We start from the raw sequence: 21,744 nt of genomic DNA, 5'->3' as shown, positions 1-21,744 counted from the left end.
ATAATTTCTTTAAATTTTGTTTCTTCTTTTGGAGATTAATTTTATTTATGTATTTTTTATTTTACTTATATATTTTATTGATTTTATTTTATTTTTAACTTATTAATTGTATTCATTTTTATTTATCTGCTTTTCCTATTTTTAAAGCCTGAAAATTTTATGATAAATATATTTTATATAGAAAATCTAAAAAAATGCAGAAATCCATAAAGATAAAAATGAAAATGAATTAAAACTCCACAAATAGAGATTATTGTCTATTCTTACAGGTTTGTTTTTTGAAGAACATATACACATGTATTTGTCCACTCAGTTATTAAATATTTATTGTTGGTCTATTATGAGGCAGATACTACCATGCTAGATATCTACTCTGTTGATTGAAAGTGTTTTTCCATTAACAAAGTTTGCAAGTTGGAAACACAGATGATCAAAAAGTAAACAAACATATATTTAGTATTACTACTTGTGATACTAATATAAAAGAAACAAGCAATAAAGGTGCCATGATTGAGAATAACAGGGATGTGAGGCTAACTTAGCTAGTATGGTTGAGGAAGGTGCTACAGGGGAGGTAACAAAGATGAGACCTGGAAGCAAAGACAATAGCCATGGGCTTAGCAGGAAAAACATTTCAGTTGACAGAAACAACCTATGACCTGGTTATATAAAGAAATGTGAATGTTTGCCTTTGGTTCTGTTATGCCTAGTAATAGCTATTTGATTTCCTAGACCTAATCTTCTGAATGTGTTGCTGGTAACTTGCTAACTGGCTAGTCAGTAGATGACAGTGTTAATGGTGTTTTAAACATTTAATCCAATTCCAGTTTACGTGAAATATGTTAATGTGAAATATGCCTATTGTCACAAAAATGAACAACATAATCCAGAAAATATTGCCAAGATGGCATAAGATCAAATCACAAAGTTTAAGAAGGCGACATGTTCTGAAGTCACCATAGCTCTTTACTTCAGCTGTTTACTGTGAATGCTCACGATATAAAAAATACATTTTTCAATATATTAAAGCCAGTGTGTAGATATAACTGATTCTAAGGTACAAATGGCAATATATTCTTATTCTTAAATTTGTACAGGACAATGTATACTAAAGGAAAATAGGCTTTCTCAAAAGCTGAAAACCATATTTTTGTGAAGTAAATTGACGTAGAGAGACTAGTCCAGCTGCTTCCTTATCTTTTATACATAAAGAGACATGGTATATCCAGTAGGTACCAGCATTCTGCATTCCCCTTTACAATTAACTCAGCAAAGAGCAAACACTTCATGTTTTATCCTAGAGAAATCTCATAATACTCTTTGTTTCATAAGAAACTGCACCTTAAAGATATAAGGCCTACAAGGAAGGAGAGGGAAGTAAGGCAACTTGTTGGACCAGGATCAGCTGAGAGCCTGGAAAGGATCCCTAATGTAAGAAGAGGGTAGTGATCTACATTCTCACTGCAGATTCCCATGATTTTAGCCAGGGGAGATCTCCCCAACCCTTGCAGGCCCTAAGACTATCATAGGCAGCTGCCTGAAGATAGTGCAATGGCATTGCTCCAGAGAGGGAGCTCAGGTTGAGTCCCACAAATCCCAGAGTCTTGAGCAGCTGCAGCGCAGCACCATTGTAAGAGCCCAGCTTTCATCAAACTGCCTCCTACCCTGGGTCCCAACCTGTCCTGAATCTCCACATCCCTGGATCCCCATGAACATTCTCCACCCACAGCTACTGCAACACGGCTGAGGCAGGAGCCACTGGCAGTGACCCCACCCCCCTCAGCAGAGGGACAGTCATGTATTTTTACATGCCCTGAGGAAAAAATTCAAGATTCTGTGGGGCTGAGGTGCAAGTGAAGTGCAGGCCCTATAGCTTCCTGCCCATGGTTGCTTCCACTTAAGAAAACTCTGCCCTTCCTAGTAGCACTAGTAGCAGGGCCACAGCACAGCCACTGCTGCTTCCACCAGAAGCCTGAGGATCACTTCACTCCTGCCTATCACAGCTAGTGCCTGACTGCAGGTACCACCTGGAATCCTGAAGGCAGGTCTACCTGGCCTGGCTCTGCACCCCCCAACAGCAGAACATGCTATCCAGGGCCCTGAGGATGGCCCAGCCAAGTCCACTACCATTGGCACCTGAGAACTCATCCCAAGGTCTGAAATCAGATTCATGCAACCTGTGTGTATCCACAGCTGACACCCACACACACATGCCACCCACAGAATTGGGACTGGCCCACACAGCCTATCGCAGCCACTGACAACACCACAGCAGACTGCTTGGGCCTCAGAGGATTATCCTACCACTGCTACTGTTCCCGGACCAAACTGAGGGTCAGGCTGCTATTTCTTATGGCCCAATAATGAGATGCAGATGAACTGGGAAGGAAGACAGTTTTTATTTCTGTAACCGGTTACAGGGAAAAGGCCTGGAAATTACCACCAGACCAACTCAAAATTACAAAGTTCTCCAGAGCTCATATACCTTCTAAGTTATACATCTATGCGTAAGTGTGCATTCGTCTAAAGACATAAGTGATTAACTTCTTTTAATCTATAACTAAGGCCAGAGCCCTGAAGACCTTCTTCTGGATCCTCAGTAAGTTTACTTAATTTAAATGCATCCAGGTGCTGGGGTGATTACCCTTATCTTGACTCCTGCTAAATCATGGAGGTTTGGGGAGTTCCTTCAGATCTCCAATAAACTTGTTTGTGGGGGCCTGGGGAGTTTCTTCAGACCCCTAATAAAACTTGTTTAATCCTGAATGAGTCCTGTTAAGAATTCCTTTGTTATTTTGTCATGCTTTAAGGCCCAGGAAATGCCTAGGCACAACTTTCTATGGTCTTTTGTTACATTCCAGCCTTTATATAAAGACACTGGTTCAATCAGCTTTTAATGTTTAACCTAGCTACTTAGTAAGTGCTGGGACAGTTGTAATGGAGGCCTGAGTTAGTGAGACCTGGCTTGCCACACTACTGCTAGTGACCATGCCACACCTACTGCCCAGGGGCTCAAGAACCTACCTACCCACTGGCCCACCACTGCCATTCCTGATGTCTGAGCAAGCCACCTGGAAACCTAATAATTTTTCTGCCTAGACCCACCAACACTGGTACAAGTATACACTGCCCTGGGGTATTGCGGGATCTGGCCAGCAGCCCGCAATGCAATGGGGCTCTCTGTTTGTTCCCAGGCGGATTGTCAAGTCGAGAAATAATAGACACACACAAGACAGTGAAAACCGGGTCCAGGGAGGTCACTGCCTTCTGGTCCCATGGTGCCAACCATGCACTGAATATACCAGCATTTATTATTAAGTTTAGTGAGGGCGGGGGGTAGGTTAGTGAGGGATTTAGGGTCATTTGATTATGAAGTGAGATGATCACAAGGGGATGAAGTAATTCTTTAACATAACATCTGTATGCAGAAGTACAGTATACAGGGATAAGAATTTACAATATAGTGTGGGCATCAGTAATTTCTAACAGAGCCTTAAAACAGAAACACAGTCTTTCCATAACCTACGATTAGCCAGATATTAATCAGCAGTAACAGTTGCAGCAAAAGCTGGTTACAAACAATCCATAGAAACAGGACATGAAGCTAGACAACCGGTTAGACCAGAAATTCTCAGAAGGGAGTATGCCTTAACCCTAAAGAGGTCTAGAACAGCCGTGGCAAGATGAGGACGTTTATAGCCCTATCTTATCCATATGGACAGGCGCCCCCCATGTGTCCATTTATAGGCTCTCCACAAAGGTTGCATTCCACTCCCAGAGCTATAAATATCTGCTTTTCTGGGATAGGAATCTTGGTGATGTGAAATTCCCTGACTGCACATCCATTCATAGGCTCTCTGCAGGGGGAAGCACATCACGCGCTGTTGGCTCATTCTGGCAGTCCAACCTGGCATTATCTTTACACAATCCTGTACACAATTTTGTATTTACAATAATCAGGAGCATTTCATCTTTTATTCCGTAGCAATAGTTTCAGGGGGTCTGCCTACACTGGGGCTTAAGGAAATGCTCACTCAGCTGACCACTACCACCAATGAGACCCAAAGAATAGCATACCTGATGTCACAATCCTCAGCAAAGTTTGACCATAGCCTTCACTAACAATCATGTTAAACCACCAAGGAAATCAAAGACACCAATGATACTATTTACAACTGAAGAAATCATACAGACTACACTACTGTAAGTACCCAGAATAAAAGCCAAAGTGCCCTACTCAACCAACACCTTAGATACATCTTCATGAAAATGTTTTCCCTATGAAAGCAAATTCAAAAAATTAGAAGAAGCAACTGTTAAACCCAGATATGGAGATATTAATGTAAGGGCAAAGGAAAGATGAAAAAGAAAGGAAATATGACACTTAACAAAAAATACAATAATCTTCAGCCACAGAGCCCAGTTAAAAAGAAATGTTTGAAATCCAGAAAAAAAACTACTGATATTTAAGAAGCTCAGTGAGATAGAAGAGAATACTAATAATATAATAAATTAGAAAAACAATTCATGATAAAAATAAGAAACTACCAAAGAGAAAGACATCATAAAGAGAAGCAAACAGAAATTCTGGAACTGAAGTATTCATTGAATAAAATACAAAATACATTCAAAAGATTCAACAATAGACTACATCAGGCAGACAAAAGAATATCAGAACTTGACGACAGGACTTTTGAAATAACTAAATCAGATGAACATAAAGATTAAAAAAGAGTGAGCAAAACCTAGATGACATACAGGACACCAGAAAGTTATCAAATATTCACATTTGCAGTGTCCCAGAAGGCAATGAGAAGTGAAAGAGTTAGAAATTCTATTTAACAAAATAATAGATAAAAACTTCCTGAATCTAGCAAGAGAGTTAGACATCCAGATACAGGAGGCTCATAGATTCCCAAATAAATGCAATATAAAAAGGTCTTCTGCATGGCACATTATAGTAAAACTATCAAAAGTCACAAACAGGGAAAAAAATTCTAAAAACAGCAAGAGAAAAGCATCTAGTCACTTATAAGGGAACCCCTATCAGACTAACAGTGGATTTCTAGGCAGAACCTTACAGACCAAGAGAGAATGGAATTATAATTTCAAAATGCTGAAAGAAAAAAACTGTCAGCCAAGAATACTATATCCAGAAATGTTATCCTTCATAAATGAAAGATAAATAAAGTCTTTTTCAGATAAGCAGCAGCTGAGGGAATTCATTATCACTGAACCAGTCCTAAAAATATGTGCCAATCCTATACCTGAAAGTGAAAGGACAGTATCTATCATCATTAAAACACACAAAAATAAAAACCACTGGTAGAATGAACACATAAAGAAAGATAAAAGACTCAAAGATTACCACTACAGGAAACAACCAACTCACAATGAAAAACAAAAAGAAAGAAAGGAACAAATAATATACAAAACAACCAGAAGCTAACTAATAAAATGACAGAAATAAACCCTCACACATCAATAATTACCTTGAATGTAAATTGATTAAATTTTCCATGTAAAGAATATAGATTGGCAGAAAGGATTAAAAAATGACCCAGTTATACACTGTGTATGAATAAGAAGCTCGTCTTATCTGTAAAGACACAGACTGAAAGTAAAGGGATGGAAATAGATATTCCATGTAAATGGAACAAGAAAAAAGCAGGAGCAATATTTATATCAGATAAAAGAGACTTTTCAATCAAAAACAGCAAAAGAGACAAAAAGGTTTATGTATAATGATATATAATGATAAAGTGATCACTTCAGCAAGAAGATATAACAGTTCTAAATATACCTGACACCAGAGCATCTAGATATATAAATAAAATATTATTAACATGACAGGAGAGATACACTTCAATACAATCATAGCTGTGGACTTTAACACTGTCAGCATTAGACAGATCAGTTGGATACAAAATTAACAAAGAAACATTGAATTTATTCAATGCAATCCTTATCAGTATCTCAGTGTCATTTTTCACAGAAGAAAAAATAATTCTAAAATTCATATGGAACCTCAAATAAGTCCAGATAATGAAGTAATCCTAAGCAAATAGAACAGAGCTGGAGGCATAACATTATCTGACTTCAAATTATAATACAAGGCTGGAGCAGGCAAAACAGCATGGTACAAGTATAAAAATAGACACCTAGACAAATGGAACAGAATAGAGAATCCACAAATAAAATGACGTATCTGCTTCCAACTAATCTTTAACAAAAATGACAAAAACATACATTGGGAAAATGGTACACCTTTCAATATATAGTGCTGGGAAAATTGGAATGCCATATGCAGAAGAATGAAAGAGAACCCTTATCTGTCACTATAAACATAAATCGATTCAAGATAGATAAAAGACTTAAATGTAAGATCTGAAATTACAAACATACTAGAAGAAAATCTAGGGAAGACTCTTCTGGACATTGGCCTAAGCAAAGAATTCATAATTAAGACTTCAAAAGCACATGCAAAAAACCCCAAAATATACAAACTAAAAATAGACTTACTTAAACTAAAAATCTTCTGCATGGCAAAAGAAATAATCAATAGAGTGAACAGACAAACTGCAGAATGGAAGAGATTGTATTCAAACTATAAAGCTGACAAGAAACAAATATCCAGAATTTATGAGGAACTCAAACAACTCAACCACAAAAAAACAGCAAATAACCCCCAAAAATAATAAAAGGAAGTCAAATAACATGAATAAAAATTTTTAAAGAGAAGACATACAAATCATCAGTGAACATATGAAAAAACACTCAACATCACTAATCATCAGAGAAATGCAAATTAAGACCATAAAGAGATACCATCTTATACCAGTCAGAATGACTATTATTAAAAAGTCAAAATTAACATACGCTGGCAAGGATGCAGAGAAAAGGGAGTACTTATACACTAGGGGAATGTGACTTTGTACAACAGTATGGAAACAGTATGGAGATTTCTCAAAGGACTACAGATAGAACTACCATTCAACCCAGCAATCCTATTATTGAGTATCTACCCAAAGGAAAACAAATCATTATATCAAAAATATATCTTCACTTGTACGTTTATCACAGCACTATTTACAATAGAAAAGATAGGGAATCACTTACAATAGAAAAGATAAGTGTTGATTAATGGGTGGTCGGCTAAAGAAAATATGGTATATATACACAATGGGATAATATTCAGCCATAATAAAGGAAAAATGTCTTTTGCAGCAACATGTATATAACTGGAAGCCATTACCTTAAGTGAAAGAACTCAAAACAAAAAGTCAAATACTACATGTTCTCAACTGTAAGTGGGAGCTAAATAATGTGTACAAGTGGAGATAGGGTGTAGAAAAATAAACACTGGAGACAATGAGGGGTGGAATGGTGGGAGGGGTTGGTGATAATAAATTACTTTAGGGTACAATGTACGTTATTCAGATAATAGACACACTAAGAACCCAGACTTCACCACTGTGCAATATATCCATGAAACCACATTGTACTAGTACCCCTTAAATTTATACAAATACACAAATAAACAAATAAATAAATAAATAAAATAAGCTGCATGTTAGACCACTGGAGATAACAGACATTTACAGGACATTTAATTCAACAGCTACAGCATACACATTTTTTTCTCATCAGCACATGGGATTCTGTAGGATAGACCATATATTAGGACACAAAAAAAGTATCTCAAAAAATTTTAAGTCAAAATTTTCTAAAGTATTTTCTCATAAAATGAGTTAGGGAGGATTCCCTCTTTTTCTATTGATTGGAATAGTTTCAGAAGGAATGGTACCAGCTCCTCCTTTTACCTCTGGTAGAATTCGGCTGTGAATCCATCTGGTCCTGGACTCTTTTTGGTTGGTAAGCTATTGATTATTGCCACAATTTCAGAGCCTGTTATTGGTCTATTCAGAGATTCAACTTCTTCCTGGTTTAGTCTTGGGAGGGTGTATGTGTCGAGGAATGTATCCATTTCTTCTAGATTTTCTAGTTTATTTGCGTAGAGGTGTTTGTAGTATTCTCTGATGGTAGTTTGTATTTCTGTGGGATCGGTGGTGATATCCCCTTTATCATTTTTTATTGCATCTATTTGATTCTTCTCTCTTTTCTCCTTTATTAGTCTTGCTAGCAGTCTATCAATTTTGTCAATCCTTTCAAAAAACCAGCTCCTGGATTCATTAATGTTTTGAAGGGTTTTTTGTGTCTCTATTTCCTTCAGTTCTGCTCTGATTTTAGTTATTTCTTGCCTTCTGCTAGCTTTTGAATGTGTTTGCTCTTGCTTTTCTAGTTCTTTTAATTGTGATGTTAGGGTGTCAATTTTGGATCTTTCCTGCTTTCTCTTGTGGGCATTTAGTGCTATAAATTTCCCTCTACACACTGCTTTGAATGTGTCCCAGAGATTCTGGTATGTTGTGTCTTTGTTCTCATTGGTTTCAAAGAACATCTTTATTTCTGCCTTCATTTCGTTCTTTACCCAGTAGTCATTCAGGAGCAGGTTGTTCAGTTTCCATGTAGTTGAGCAGTTTTGAGTGAGTTTCTTAATCCTGAGTTCTAGTTTGATTGCACTGTGGTCTGAGAGACAGTTTGTTATAATTTCTGTTCTTTTACATTTGCTGAGGAGAGCTTTACTTCCAACTATGTGGTCAATTTTGGAATAGGTGTGGTGTGGTGCTGAAAAAAATGTATATTCTCTTGATTTGGGGTGGAGAGTTCTGTAGGTGTCTATTAGGTCTGCTTGGTGCAGAGCTGAGTTCAATTCCTGGGTATCCTTGTTAACTTTCTGTCTCGTTGATCTGTCTAATATTGACAGTGGGGTGTTAAAGTCTCCCATTGTTATTGTGTGGGAGTCTAAGTCTCTTTGTAGGTCACTCAGGACTTGCTTTATGAATCTGGGTGCTCCTGTATTGGGTGCATATATATTTCGGATAGTTAGCTCTTCTTGTTGAATTGATCCCTTTACCATTATGTAATGGCCTTCTTTGTTTCTTTTCATCTTTGTTGGTTTAAAGTCTGTTTTATCAGAGACTAGGATTGCAACCCCTGCCTTTTTTTGTTTTCCATTTGCTTGGTAGATCTTCATCCATCCTTTTATTTTGAACCTATGTGTGTCTCTGCATGTGAGATGGGTTTCCTGAATACAGCACACTGATGGGTCTTGACTCTTTATCCAATTTTCCAGTCTGTGTCTTTTAATTGGAGCATTTAGTCCATTTACATTTAAAGTTAATATTGTTATGTGTGAATTTGATCCTGTCATTATGATGTTAGCTGGTTATTTTGCTCGTTAGTTGATGCAGTTTCCTCCTAGCCTCGATGGTCTTTACAGTTTGGCATGATTTTGCAGTGGCTGGTACTGGTTGTTCCTTTCCATGTTTAGTGCTTCCTTCAGGAGATCTTTTAGGGCAGGCCTGGTGGTGACAAAATCTCTCAGCATTTGCTTGTCTGTAAAGTATTTTATTTCTCCTTCTCTTATGAAGCTTAGTTTGGCTGGATATGAAATTCTGGGTTGAAAATTCTTTTCCTTAAGAATGTTGAATATTGGCCCCCACTCTCTTCTGGCTTGTAGAGTTTCTGCTGAGAGTTCTGCTGTTAGTGTGATGTGCTTCCCTTTGTGGGTAACCCGACCTTTCTCTCTGGCTGCCCTTAACATTTTTTCCTTCATTTCAACTTTGGTGAATCTGACAATTATGTGTCTTGGAGTTGCTCTTCTCGAGGAATATCTTTGTGGCGTTTTCTGTATTTCCTGAATCTGAATGTTGGCCTGCCTTGCTAGATTGGGGAAGTTCTCCTGGATAATATCCTGCAGAGTGTTTTCCAACTTTTTTCCATTCTCCCCATCACTTTCAGGTACACCAATCAGACATAGATTTGGTCTTTTCACATAGTCCCATATTTCTTGGAGGCTTTGTTCATTTCTTTTTATTCTTTTTTCTGTAAACTTCCGTTCTCGCTTCATTTCATTCATTTCATCTTCCATCACTGATACCCTTTCTTCCAGTTGATCGCATCGGCTCCTGAGGCTCCTGCATTCTTCATGTAGTTCTCGAGCCTTGGCTTTCGGCTCCATCAGCTCCTTTAAGCTCTTCTCTATATTGGTTATTCTAGTTATACATTCATCTAAATTTTTTTCAAAGTTTTTAACTTCTTTGCCTTTGTTTTAAATTTCCTCCTGGAGCTCGGAGTAGTTTGATCATCTGAAGCCTTCTTCTCTCAAATTGTCAAAGTCATTCTCCATCCAGCTTTGTTCCATTGCTGGTGAGGAACTACATTCCCTTGGAGGGGGAGAGGCACTCTGCTTTTTAGAGTTTCCAGTTTTTCTGCTCTGTTTTTTCCCCATCTTTGTGGTTTTATCTACTTTTGGTCTTTGATGATGGTGATGTACAGATGGGTTTTTGGTGTGGATGTCCTTTGTGTTTGTTAGTTTTCCTTCTAACAGACAGGACCCTTAGCTGCAGGTCTGTTGGAGTTTGCTAGAGGTCCACTCCAGACCCTTTTTGCCTGGGTATCAGCCGCAGTGGCTGCAGAACAGCAGATTTTCGTGAACCATGAATGCTGCTGTCTGATCGTTCCTCTGGAAGTTTTGTCTCAGAGGAGTGCCAGGGCGTGTGAGGTGTCAGTCTGCCCCTACTGGGGGGTGCCTCCCAGTTAGGCTGCTTGGGGGTCAGGGGTCAGGGACCCACTTGGGGAGGCAGTCTGCCCGTTCTCAGATCTCCAGCTGCGTGCTGGGAGAACCACTGCTCTCTTCAAAGCTGTCAGACAGGGACATTTAAGTCTGCAGAGGTTACTGCTATCTTTTTGTTTGTCTGTGCCCTGCCCTCAGAGGTGGAGCCTATAGAGGCAGGCAGGCCTCCTTGAGCTGTGGTGGGCTCCAGCCAGTTCGAGCTTCCTGGCTGCTTTGTTTACCTAAGCAAGCCTGGGCAATGGCGGGCTCCCCTCCCCCAGCCTCGCTGCCGCCTTGCAGTTTGATCTCAGACTGCTGTGCTAGCAATCAGCAAGACTCCGTGGGCATAGGACCCTCCAAGCCAGGTGCAGGATATAATCTCCTGGTGCACCGTTTTTTAAGCCCATCGGAAAAGTGCAGTATTCGGGTGGGAGTGACCCGATTTTCCAGGTGCCCGCCGACACCCCTTTCTTTGACTAGGAAAGGGAACTCCCTGACCCCTTGCACTTCCCGAGTGAGGCAATGCCTCGCCCTGCTTCGGCTCATGCATGGTGCGCTGCACTGACTGTCCTGCGCCCACTGTCTGGCACTCCCTAGTGAGATGAACCCGGTACCTCAGATGGAAATGCAGAAATCGCCCATCTTCTGTGTTGCTCACGCTCGGAGCTGTAGACCGGAGCTGTTCCTATTTGGCCATCTTGGCTGCCATCATCCTGATACCAAAGCTGGGCAGAGACACAACCAAAAAAGAGAATTTTAGACCAATATCCTTGATGAACATTGATGCAAAAATCCTCAATAAAATACTGGCAAACCAAATCCAGCAGCACATCAAAAAGCTTATCCACCATGATCAAGTGGGCTTCATCCCTGGGGTTCAAGGCTGGTTCAATATACGCAAATCAATAAATGTAATCCAGCATATAAACAGAACCAAAGACAAAAACCACATGATTATCTCAATAGATGCAGAAAAGGTCTTTGACAAAATTCAACAACGCTTCATGCTAAAAATTCTCAATAAATTAGGTATTGATGGGACGTATCTCAAAATAATAAAAGCTATCTATGACAAACCCACAGCCAATATCATACTGAATGGGCAAAAACTGGAAGTATTCCCTTTGAAAACTGGCACAAGACAGAGATGCCCTCTCTCACCACTCCTATTCAACATAGTGTTGGAAGTTCCGGCCAGGGCAATCAGGCAGGAGAAGGAAATAAAGGGTATTCAATTAGGAAAAGAGGAAGTCAAATTGTCCCTGTTTGCAGATGACATGATTGTATATCTAGAAAACCCCGTTGTCTCACCCCAAAATCTCAAGCTGATAAGCAACTTCAGCAAAGTCTCAGGATACAAAATCAATGTACAAAAATCACAAGCATTCTTATACACCAATAACAGACAAACAGAGAGCCAAATCATGAGTGAACTCCCATTCACAATTGCTTCAAAGAGAATAAAATACCTAGGAATCCAACTTACAAGGGATGTGAAGGACCTCTTCAAGGAGAACTACAAACCACTGCTCAATGAAATAAAAGAGGACACAAACAAATGGAAGAACATTCCATGCTCATGGGTAGGAAGAATCAATATCGTGAAAATGGCCATACTGCCCAAGGTAATTTATAGATTGAATGCCATCCCCATCAAGCTACCAATGACTTTCTTCACAGAATTGGAAAAAACTACTTTAAAGTTCATATGGAACCAAAAAAGAGCCCGCATCGCCAAATCAATCCTAAGCCAAAAGAACAAAGCTGGAGGGGATCACGCTACTTGACTTCAAACTATACTACAAGGCTACAGTAACCAAAGAAGCATGGTACTGGTACCAAAACAGAGATATAGATCAATGGAACAGAACAGAGCCCTCAGAAATAATGCCGCATATCTACAACTACCTGATCTTTGAAAACCTGAGAAAAACAAGCAATGGGGATAGGATTCCCTATTTAATAAATGGTGCTGGGAAAACTGGCTAGCCATATGTAGAAAGCTGAAACTGGATCCCTCCCTTACACCTTATACAAAAATTAAATCAAGATGGATTAAAGACTTAAACTTTAGACCTAAAACCATTAAAACTCTAGAAGAAAACCTAGGCATTACCATTCAGGACATAAGCATGGGCAAGGACTTCATGTCTAAAACACCAAAAGCAATGGCAACAAAAGCCAAAATTAACAAATGGGATCTAATTCAACTAAAGAGCTTCTGCACAGCAAAAGAAACTACCATCAGAGTGAAGAGGCAACCTACAAAATGGGAGAAAATTTTCACAACCTACTCATCTGACAAAGGGCTAATATCCAGAATCTACAGTGAACTCAAACAAATGTACAAGAAAAAAACAAACCACCCCAACAAAAAGTGGGCAAAGGACATGAACATACACTTCTCAAAAGAAGACATTTATGCAGCCAAAAAACACATAAAAAAATGCTCACCATCACTGGCCATCAGAGAAATGCAAATCAAAACCACAATGAGATACCATCTCACACCAGTTAGAATGGCAATCATTAAAAAGTCAGGAAACAACAGGTGCTGGAGAGGATGTGGAGAAATAGGAACACTTTTACACTGTTGGTGGGACTGTAAACTAGTTCAACCATTGTGGAAGTCAGTGTGGCGATTCCTCAGGGATCTAGAACTAGAAATACCATTTGACCCAGCCATCGCATTACTTTGGGTATATACCCAAAGGACTATAAATCATGCTGCTATAAAGACACATGGACACGTATGTTTATTGTGGCACTATTCACAATAGCAAAGACTTGGAACCAACCCAAATGTCCAACAATGATAGACTAGATTAAGAAAATGTGGCACATATACACCATGGAATACTATGCAGCCATAAAAAATGATGAGTTCATGTCCTTTGTAGGGACATGGATGAAATTGGAAATCATCATTCTCAGTAAACTATTGCAAGGACAAAAAACCAAACACCGCATGTTCTCACTCATAGGTGGGAATTGAACAATGAGAACACAGGGACACAGGAAGGGGAACATCACACTCTGGGGACTGTTGTGGGGTGGGGGGAGGGGGGAGGGATAGCATTAGGAGATATACCTAATGCTAAATGACGAGTTAATGGGTGCAGCACACCAACATGGCACATGTATACATATGTAACAAACCTGCACATTGTGCACATGTACCCTAAAACTTAAAGTATAATAATAATAAAATAAATAAATAAAAATAAAAAAATACAGTATTTTCTCAGACAACAGTGCAGTAAAGGTCAAAGTCAATAACAAGAGAACTTGAGAAACTATAAATACATGGAAACTAAGCAACATGCTCTTCAATGATCATTGGGTTAAGGACAAAATTAAGGAGAAAATCAAAAAAATTCTTGCAACAAATGAAAATTGAAACACAACATACCAAAAACCTATGGGATGTAGAAAAGAAGGAAAGTTTCCAGCAATAAATGCCTACATGAAAAAAATAGTAAGATTTCAAATAAACAATCTAACAATGCAACTCTATAAGCTAGATACACAAAAACAAACCAGACTCAAAATTAGTAAAATAAATAATAAAGATCAGAGCAAAGCTAAATAAATACGAAAGATCAATCAAACAAACATTGGTTATTTTCAAAGGTAAACAAATTGAAAAACTACTGGCTAGACTAACCAAGAAAATAGAAAGAAGATGTAAATATACAAATTAGAAATGAAAAAGGAAACATTACAACTGATATCACTGAAATAAAAATATAATAAAATTGTATTATGAACAACTATACACTAACAAACTAGAAAACCTAAAGGAAATGGACACATTTCTGGACACATACAACCTACCAATATGGAATCAGGAAGAAATAGACAACCTGAGCAGGCCAATAATGAGTAATAAAATTCAGTCAATAATAATAAGTCTCCTAAGAAAGAAAAGTGCAGGACCAGATGGCTTCATCGCTAAATTCTACCAAATTTTCAAAGAATAACTAACATCATTTTCCTCAAACTATTCCTAACAATTGAATAGGAGGGAAGTCTCCCTACCTAATTGCACAATGCCAACATTACCCTGACACTAAAATGAGACAAGAATGACAAAAAAAGAGAAAGAAAGAAAAAGCACTAGATGCCAATATTCCTGATGAATATAAATGCAAAATAATTGAACAAATTGTAGGAAACCAATTTCAACAGCACATCAAAAAAAAATACACCATGATTAAGTGGGATTTATTCCAGGGATGCTAGGATGGTTCAACATACACAAATGAATAATTGTGATACATTACATGAAAAGAATGATGTACAAAGAGCATATATTTATCTCAGTAGATGCAGAAAACACATTCTATAAAATTCAACATCTTCTTATGATAAAAACTCTCAATGAATTAGGCATAGAAGAATAATGCCTCAACGTAATAAATGCCATATATGACAAACCCACAAGTAACATCCTACTGAATGAGGAAAAGGTGAAAGAACTTTCTCTAAGAACTAGGACAACACAAGGATGCCCTCTTTCACCACTCTTATTCATCATAATACTGAAAGTCCTTGTAACAGAAATCAGACGAAGAAAAAAAATATATCTGCATTGGAAAGAGGAAATCAAATTATATCTTTTTGCCAATGATATAATTTTATTTCTATAAAAATCTAAAGACTCTACCAAAAAACTATTAGATCTGATAAACAAATCCAGTACAGTTGTAGAATATCAAATCAACATACAAAAATCAGTAGTGTCTCTATACATCACTGATGAATTAGCTGAGAGAAAATTCAAAAGGAAATTTCATTTAAAATAGCTCCCAAAATTTAAAAAAACCTAGGAATAAATTTAACCAAGGAGGTGAAAGATTTCTACAAGCAAAATTATGAAACTCTGATCATAGTAAATGAAGAGGACACAAAAAACGGAAAGACAACCCACGCTCATAAATCAGAGAAATTAATATCTTTAAAATGACTACTCAAAACAATCTGAAGAGTCAATGCAATCTCTGTCAAAATACCAACATCATGTTTCACAGAAAAAGAAAAAGCTATTTTAAAATGTGCATAGAACCAATACAGAGCCCAGGTAGCCAAAGCAATCTAGAGCAAAAAGAGCAAAGAATCACACTTCCTTACCTCAAAATATATTACAAGGATTTAGTAACCAAAATAGAATATTATTGGTATAGAAACAGACACACTTACAAATGGAACAGAATAGAGAAGCCAGAAACAAATCCATGTGTTTACAGAGAACTAATTTGCAACAAAGGCTCCAAGAACATCCACCGGAGTAAGGACACCCTCTTCAGTAAATGGTGCCAGGAAAATTGCGGAATGCAGAAGAATAAAACTGGACCCCCAACTCTGACCGTATACAAAAATCAACGTAAGATGGATTAAAGACTTAAACCTAAGAACTGAAACTATAAAACTACTAGAAGAAAACATTGTAGAAGCACTTCAAGATATTGGTCTTGGCAAAGATTTTATGGCTAAGACCTCAAAAACACAGACAACAAAAACTAAAATAGATAAATTGGACCATATTAACTACAAAGGCTTCTGCATAGCAAGAAAAGAGAGTAAAGAGAGAACCCGTTGAATGGGGGAAAATATTTGAAAAACTAATCATTTGAAAAGGGACTAATAGGCAGAATATGCAAGACATTAAACAGTAAAAAAATTAATAATCCCACTAAAAAATGGCCAAAGGATTTGAGTAGACATTTCTCAAAAGAAAACATACAAAAATGCTCAATATCACAAATCATCATGGAAATTGAAATCAAAACCACAAGGACATATCATCTTACTCCAGGTAAAATGACTGATAGAAAGAGACAAAAATCAGTAGTGTTTCTATACATCACTGATGAATTAGCTGAGATGTGCAGAAAAAGGAACACATGCATTGTTGGTGGGAAGGTAAATTAATACAGTCTCTGCAGAAAACAGTATGGAGATGTCTCAAAAATCTGAAAATCACATTACCATATGATATAACAATCCCATTACAGGGTATTTATCCAGAGGAAAAGAAGTTAGTATATTAAAAGTGTATTTGCATTCACATGTTTACTGCAGCACTATTCACAATAGCAAAGAGATAAAATCAACCTAAATGTCCATCAGTGGATGAATAGATAAAGAAAATGTGCCATATATGCAATGGAATACTATTTGACTACAAAAAGGAATGAAATGTCATTTGCAGCAACATGAATGGAACTTGAGGTCATTATGTTAAGTGAAAAAGGCCAGGCACAGAAAGACAAATATCACATATTTTCAGTCATATGTGGGAGCCAAAAACATTCTTTTTGTCAGATGTGGTGGCATGCACCTATAGTCTCAGCTACTCATGAGGCTGAGGCAGGAGGATTTCTTGAGCCCAGGCATTTGAGGCCAATCTGGGCAACACAGCAAGACCTAGTTTCTAAATTAAAACAAACAGACAGAAATAATGATGATCTTATGGAGGTAGAGAGTAGAATAGTAGAATGTTGATTACCAGGTGCTGGAAAGAGTGAGGAGGGTGAGATGAAAATAGATCAGTTAATTGGTAAAAACAGATAGTTAGATAGAAGTTCTAGTGTTCAATAACACAGTAGAGTCACTATAGTTAAAAATAATTTATACCAGCAGTTTGGGAGGCCGAGGCGGGCGGATCACGAGGTCAGGAGATCAAGACCATCCTGGCTAACACGGTGAAACCCCGTCTCTACTAAAAATACAAAAAATTAGCCGGGCGAGGTGGCGGGCGCCTGTAGTCCCAGCTACTCCGGAGGCTGAGGCAGGAGAATGGCGTGAACCCCAAGGGGCGGAGCTTGCAGTGAGCCGAAATCGCGCCACTGCACTCCAGCCTGGGCGACAGCGAGACTCCGTCTCAAAATAATAATAATAACAATAATAATAATAATTTATAGTTGTATTTCAAAATGGTTAGAATTTGTGAAATATTCTCAACACAAAGAAATGATAAATGTTTGAGATGATAGATAATCCTGAATACCCCGATTTCTTCATTATACATTGTACGCATGTATCAAAATGCCACATGTACCTCATAAATATGTACAATTATTATGTGTCAATATAAAATAATTTTAAAAAAGAAAATAAACATCTTCACAGTACAGCCTTTGGGGGATAAAACTGAGTTAAAATTATTTAGGGTGGTGACACTACGATTCTGTCAAGGAGTAGGGAGAGAACTAGGATGTGGATGGAAGAATTTATGATATTCATTCAAAAACTTTGATCCATTACTTGCCTATACTCTGAAATATGTGGAGCCTCTCATTTAGAGGAGAGTTTCCTTCACCGAGTCAAGCTAAGTATGTTACTAAAACATACCCAGGTCTCTTCCTACAAAAAACGCATATCAAATAAAAAGATGAAATGAGATGATCTCCAAGGTCTCTTCCAGCTTTAACATGTGAATTTGATGATAAGGGAGATATTGTGTTTTTAATACATAAAAATTAGGAAAATTTTGTTAAATAATGTAAAGCCTAAATTCCTTAAGGTCTTTGGAAGTTTTCCAAAGTGACATGACAATTAAGTCAATTGAAAGCCAGAATTCCAGATGCTTCACAGGGGAAACACTGTGTGAAGGCATCCACAGTAAATGTTTAAGCTTCAGCTTATGAGGTGGTTTATTCAGCATAAAAATTTTCTGTGGGTCAGAGCAATTTCTGTTTTAGTGCTTCAAATCAAACACACTCTGAGGTTTAGAGATGAAAAATAAATATTTGCAAACAGTTGTTGAATCAGGGAGACTGTTCACTCTGGTTCTCTTTGAGGATTTTCAAATCTTCTATTTTATTACTATTTCTGAATTTACCAATAAAAACAGTCCCCTTGGCCACCAAGAAGGGATGTTAGAAGGAGCTATTATCCAGTTTCATGAATGTTAACAGAAGAGATGTAGAGCCTAAGAGGGTCCTTCAAAGGCCCAACATCTCAACACGTATGGCCCCTTTGCAATTGGCTGTCAATAATCAGGCAGACTATTGCATCAATGCCTTTTAGAAAAGGAATATTGAATAACAGAGACATTTCTTACAATTCTTACTAAACTTTAAACTTGATTTAAGTATTATTTAAGATATACTCCCTAGGATAGTTAAATAATCAAAATATATAACGTAGTTATATATTTTTATGGCATGGTAATGCTTTTAGAACGGATTAGACCAACATAAAGGCTTCCTCATTTATTTTACACATTTTGAGCAAAATATACATATGCCTCAAAACTCGTGTTAATTCTTTTATATAGACTAATTCATGATGCTTTTTGTTTTGACTGTCACTCCTTTTTTTTTTGCAATGTATTAAAGGATAAGGGCACACATAAAGGAAAAATGGGAACTATATAGAAAATAATTTGAAGTTGGTAATTTTACCTCACATAGTATACGTGAAGTAGGTTGGTGGGGGAGCAAAAAATAGAAAGATCAATCAGTTTACTACATAGTGTTGAAGAGCTTAAAATTGCGACTACGACATTCTCTTTTTGTAAATGGCACTTTGGTTAGAGCAAATCTTGACTGTCTAAAATACTTGTATTCCTGAATTTAAAATTATTCTAAATATGACTTATTCCTGAGGAATGGAATAAGCCCAACATGAAGGCAAATATTTCTTTTGGTTTTAGGACTCCAAATGACTTTCTGTTCATATTATTGAAAGTATTATTTGCTCAGTATCTATATCAAAGAGTATCAAATGCAGAATATGAATAATTCTTGTGGTTGGAGACCTCAGTGCACTTTACCCCAGCCACTGATTTTCAATTTGTGTATGCTTTAGATGTGAATAGGGTTTCCAGGCCTTAGTGGTGTGGTGGGGAGGGGCGGGCACGGCAGGTGTTTATACTACTTTATTCCACGTATTAGTCTGAATTCTGCAGACAAACAGAACAATACTGTTTATATGCAAACATACACACACACACACACACACAAACACACACACACACTCATGGAGGCTGAGAAGTCCTAAGATATGCAGTCTGCAAGCTGGTGATGCAGGAGAACTGATGGTATAATTTCCAGTCTTGCTCTGAGTCCAAAGGCAGGAGAAAAACCAATGTCCCAGCTCAAAGACAGTCAGGCAGAGAGACCATATTCTCCCTTACTCAATCTTTTGTTCCATTTAGGCCTTTCATGGATTATATGCTACCTATCACATTGGGGAGGGCAATCTGCCTTACTTAGTCTATGGATTCAAATGTTAATATCATCAAAAACACCCCACAGACATGCCAGAATAATGTTTAACCAAATACCTGGGCACCCCATGACCCAGTAAAGTTGGCACATATCACACCCCATGACTCCTCATAACTTTTAAACAGTTCAAATAGACTCAGGCTTCAGTTAAGCATCTGCCTTGTTTATTTTTTTAACTATTAAAGCTAGACTGGGGAAATTAGCTTAGGTCTGGGGCCAAAATCTGGATGTCTTTCCTTGACCTTGTGTCTAAGTCTTCCATATTTGCGAGAAAAAACTGAAAAACAACAAAAAACAACAACAACAATTTGCCTGGCCAGCAGCAGACAGAATTGTCACCTGACTTTTGCCAACTATCCCTTAAGCAGCATAAGAGATAGAGGTAGGTTTATGGGCTTGGTTGTAAAGGTTATACCCAGGGCCCTGGAATTCCAGCTCTTGGGATTCTATTTAATATCCATTGGAAGGTATGCTACTGCACTCCAGCCTGGGTGACAGAGTGAGACCTTGTCTCAAAAAAAAAAAAAATAGGCTGATGTATAGTTTATATACAATAAACTGCACACACTTTAAGTATACAGTAAAATGAGTTTGGACAAAGGTAATTACGTAAACATCATCACAATCAAGTGTAGATTTTCATCACCATAAAAGCTCTCCAGTATACCTGGGAATTGATAGTTCTCCGCCCCCCCAACACCTCCCCACACACCTGGTTACTCCAACCTCACCCCCGTACTCTAGGGTTCCAGTAATCTATGGTGATCTACCTTCTCTCATTAAGATTTACTTTGCATTTTCTAGAACTTCATGCAAAGGGAGCCAGACAGTATGTACTCTTTTGCATGTGGTTTATTTTACTCAGTATGACTTTTAAATCCATTTGAATTAGTCGATTCTCATGCTCTTATAAAGAACTGGCTGAGATTGAGTAATTTATAAAGGAAAAAGGTTTAATTGACTCACAGTTCCTCAGGGCTGAGGAGTCCTCAGGAAACTTACAATCATGGTGAATGTAGTAGCAAACGCATCTTTCTTCACATTGCAGCAGGAGAGAGAATGAGTGCCAGCAAGGGAAATGACAGAGGCTTATAAAACCATCAGATCTTGTGAAAACTCACTTACCATCACGAGAAAAGCATGGGGGAAACGTCCCTCATGATTCAATTACCTCCCATCAGGTCCCTCGCATGACAAGTGGGGATTATGGGATTACAATTCAAGATGAAATTTGGGTGGGGGAACAAAGCTTAACCATTATTCTACCTCTGGCCCATCATAAATCTCATATCCTCAAGTTTCAAAAGACAATCATGCCCTTCCAACAGTCCCCCCAAATTTTAACTAATTCTACCATTAACCCAAAAGTCCAAGTCCAAAGTCTCACCTGAGACAAGGCAAGTTCCTCCTGCCTCTGAGCATGCAAAATTAAAAGGAAGTTAGTTACTTCTTAGATACAATGGAGGTACAGGCACTGGGTAAATACACCCACCTCAAATGGGAGAAATTGGCCAAAACAAAGGGGCTACAGTCCCCATGCAAGTTTAAAATCCAATAGGGGAGTCACTAAACCTTAAAGTTTCAAAATGATCTCCTTTGACTTCATGTCTGACATCCAGGTCATGCTGATGCAAGAGGTAGTCTCCCACAACCTTGGGCAACTTTGCTCCTGTGGCTTTGCAGGATACAGCACCCCTCCTGGCTGCTTTCACAGGCTGGCATTGAGTGCCTGCAGCTTTTCTAGGTGCACAGTGCAAGCTGTTGGTGGATCTATTATTCTGGGATCTGGAGGATGGTGGCCTTTTCTCACAGATGCACTAGGCAGTGCCC

This window comes from Pan paniscus, chromosome 5 (genome assembly GCF_029289425.2).
Source record: "Pan paniscus chromosome 5, NHGRI_mPanPan1-v2.0_pri, whole genome shotgun sequence".
Lineage (NCBI taxonomy): Eukaryota > Metazoa > Chordata > Mammalia > Primates > Hominidae > Pan > Pan paniscus.
The sequence above is the reverse complement of the archived record's forward strand: the minus strand, read 5'-3'. Positions refer to the sequence as shown.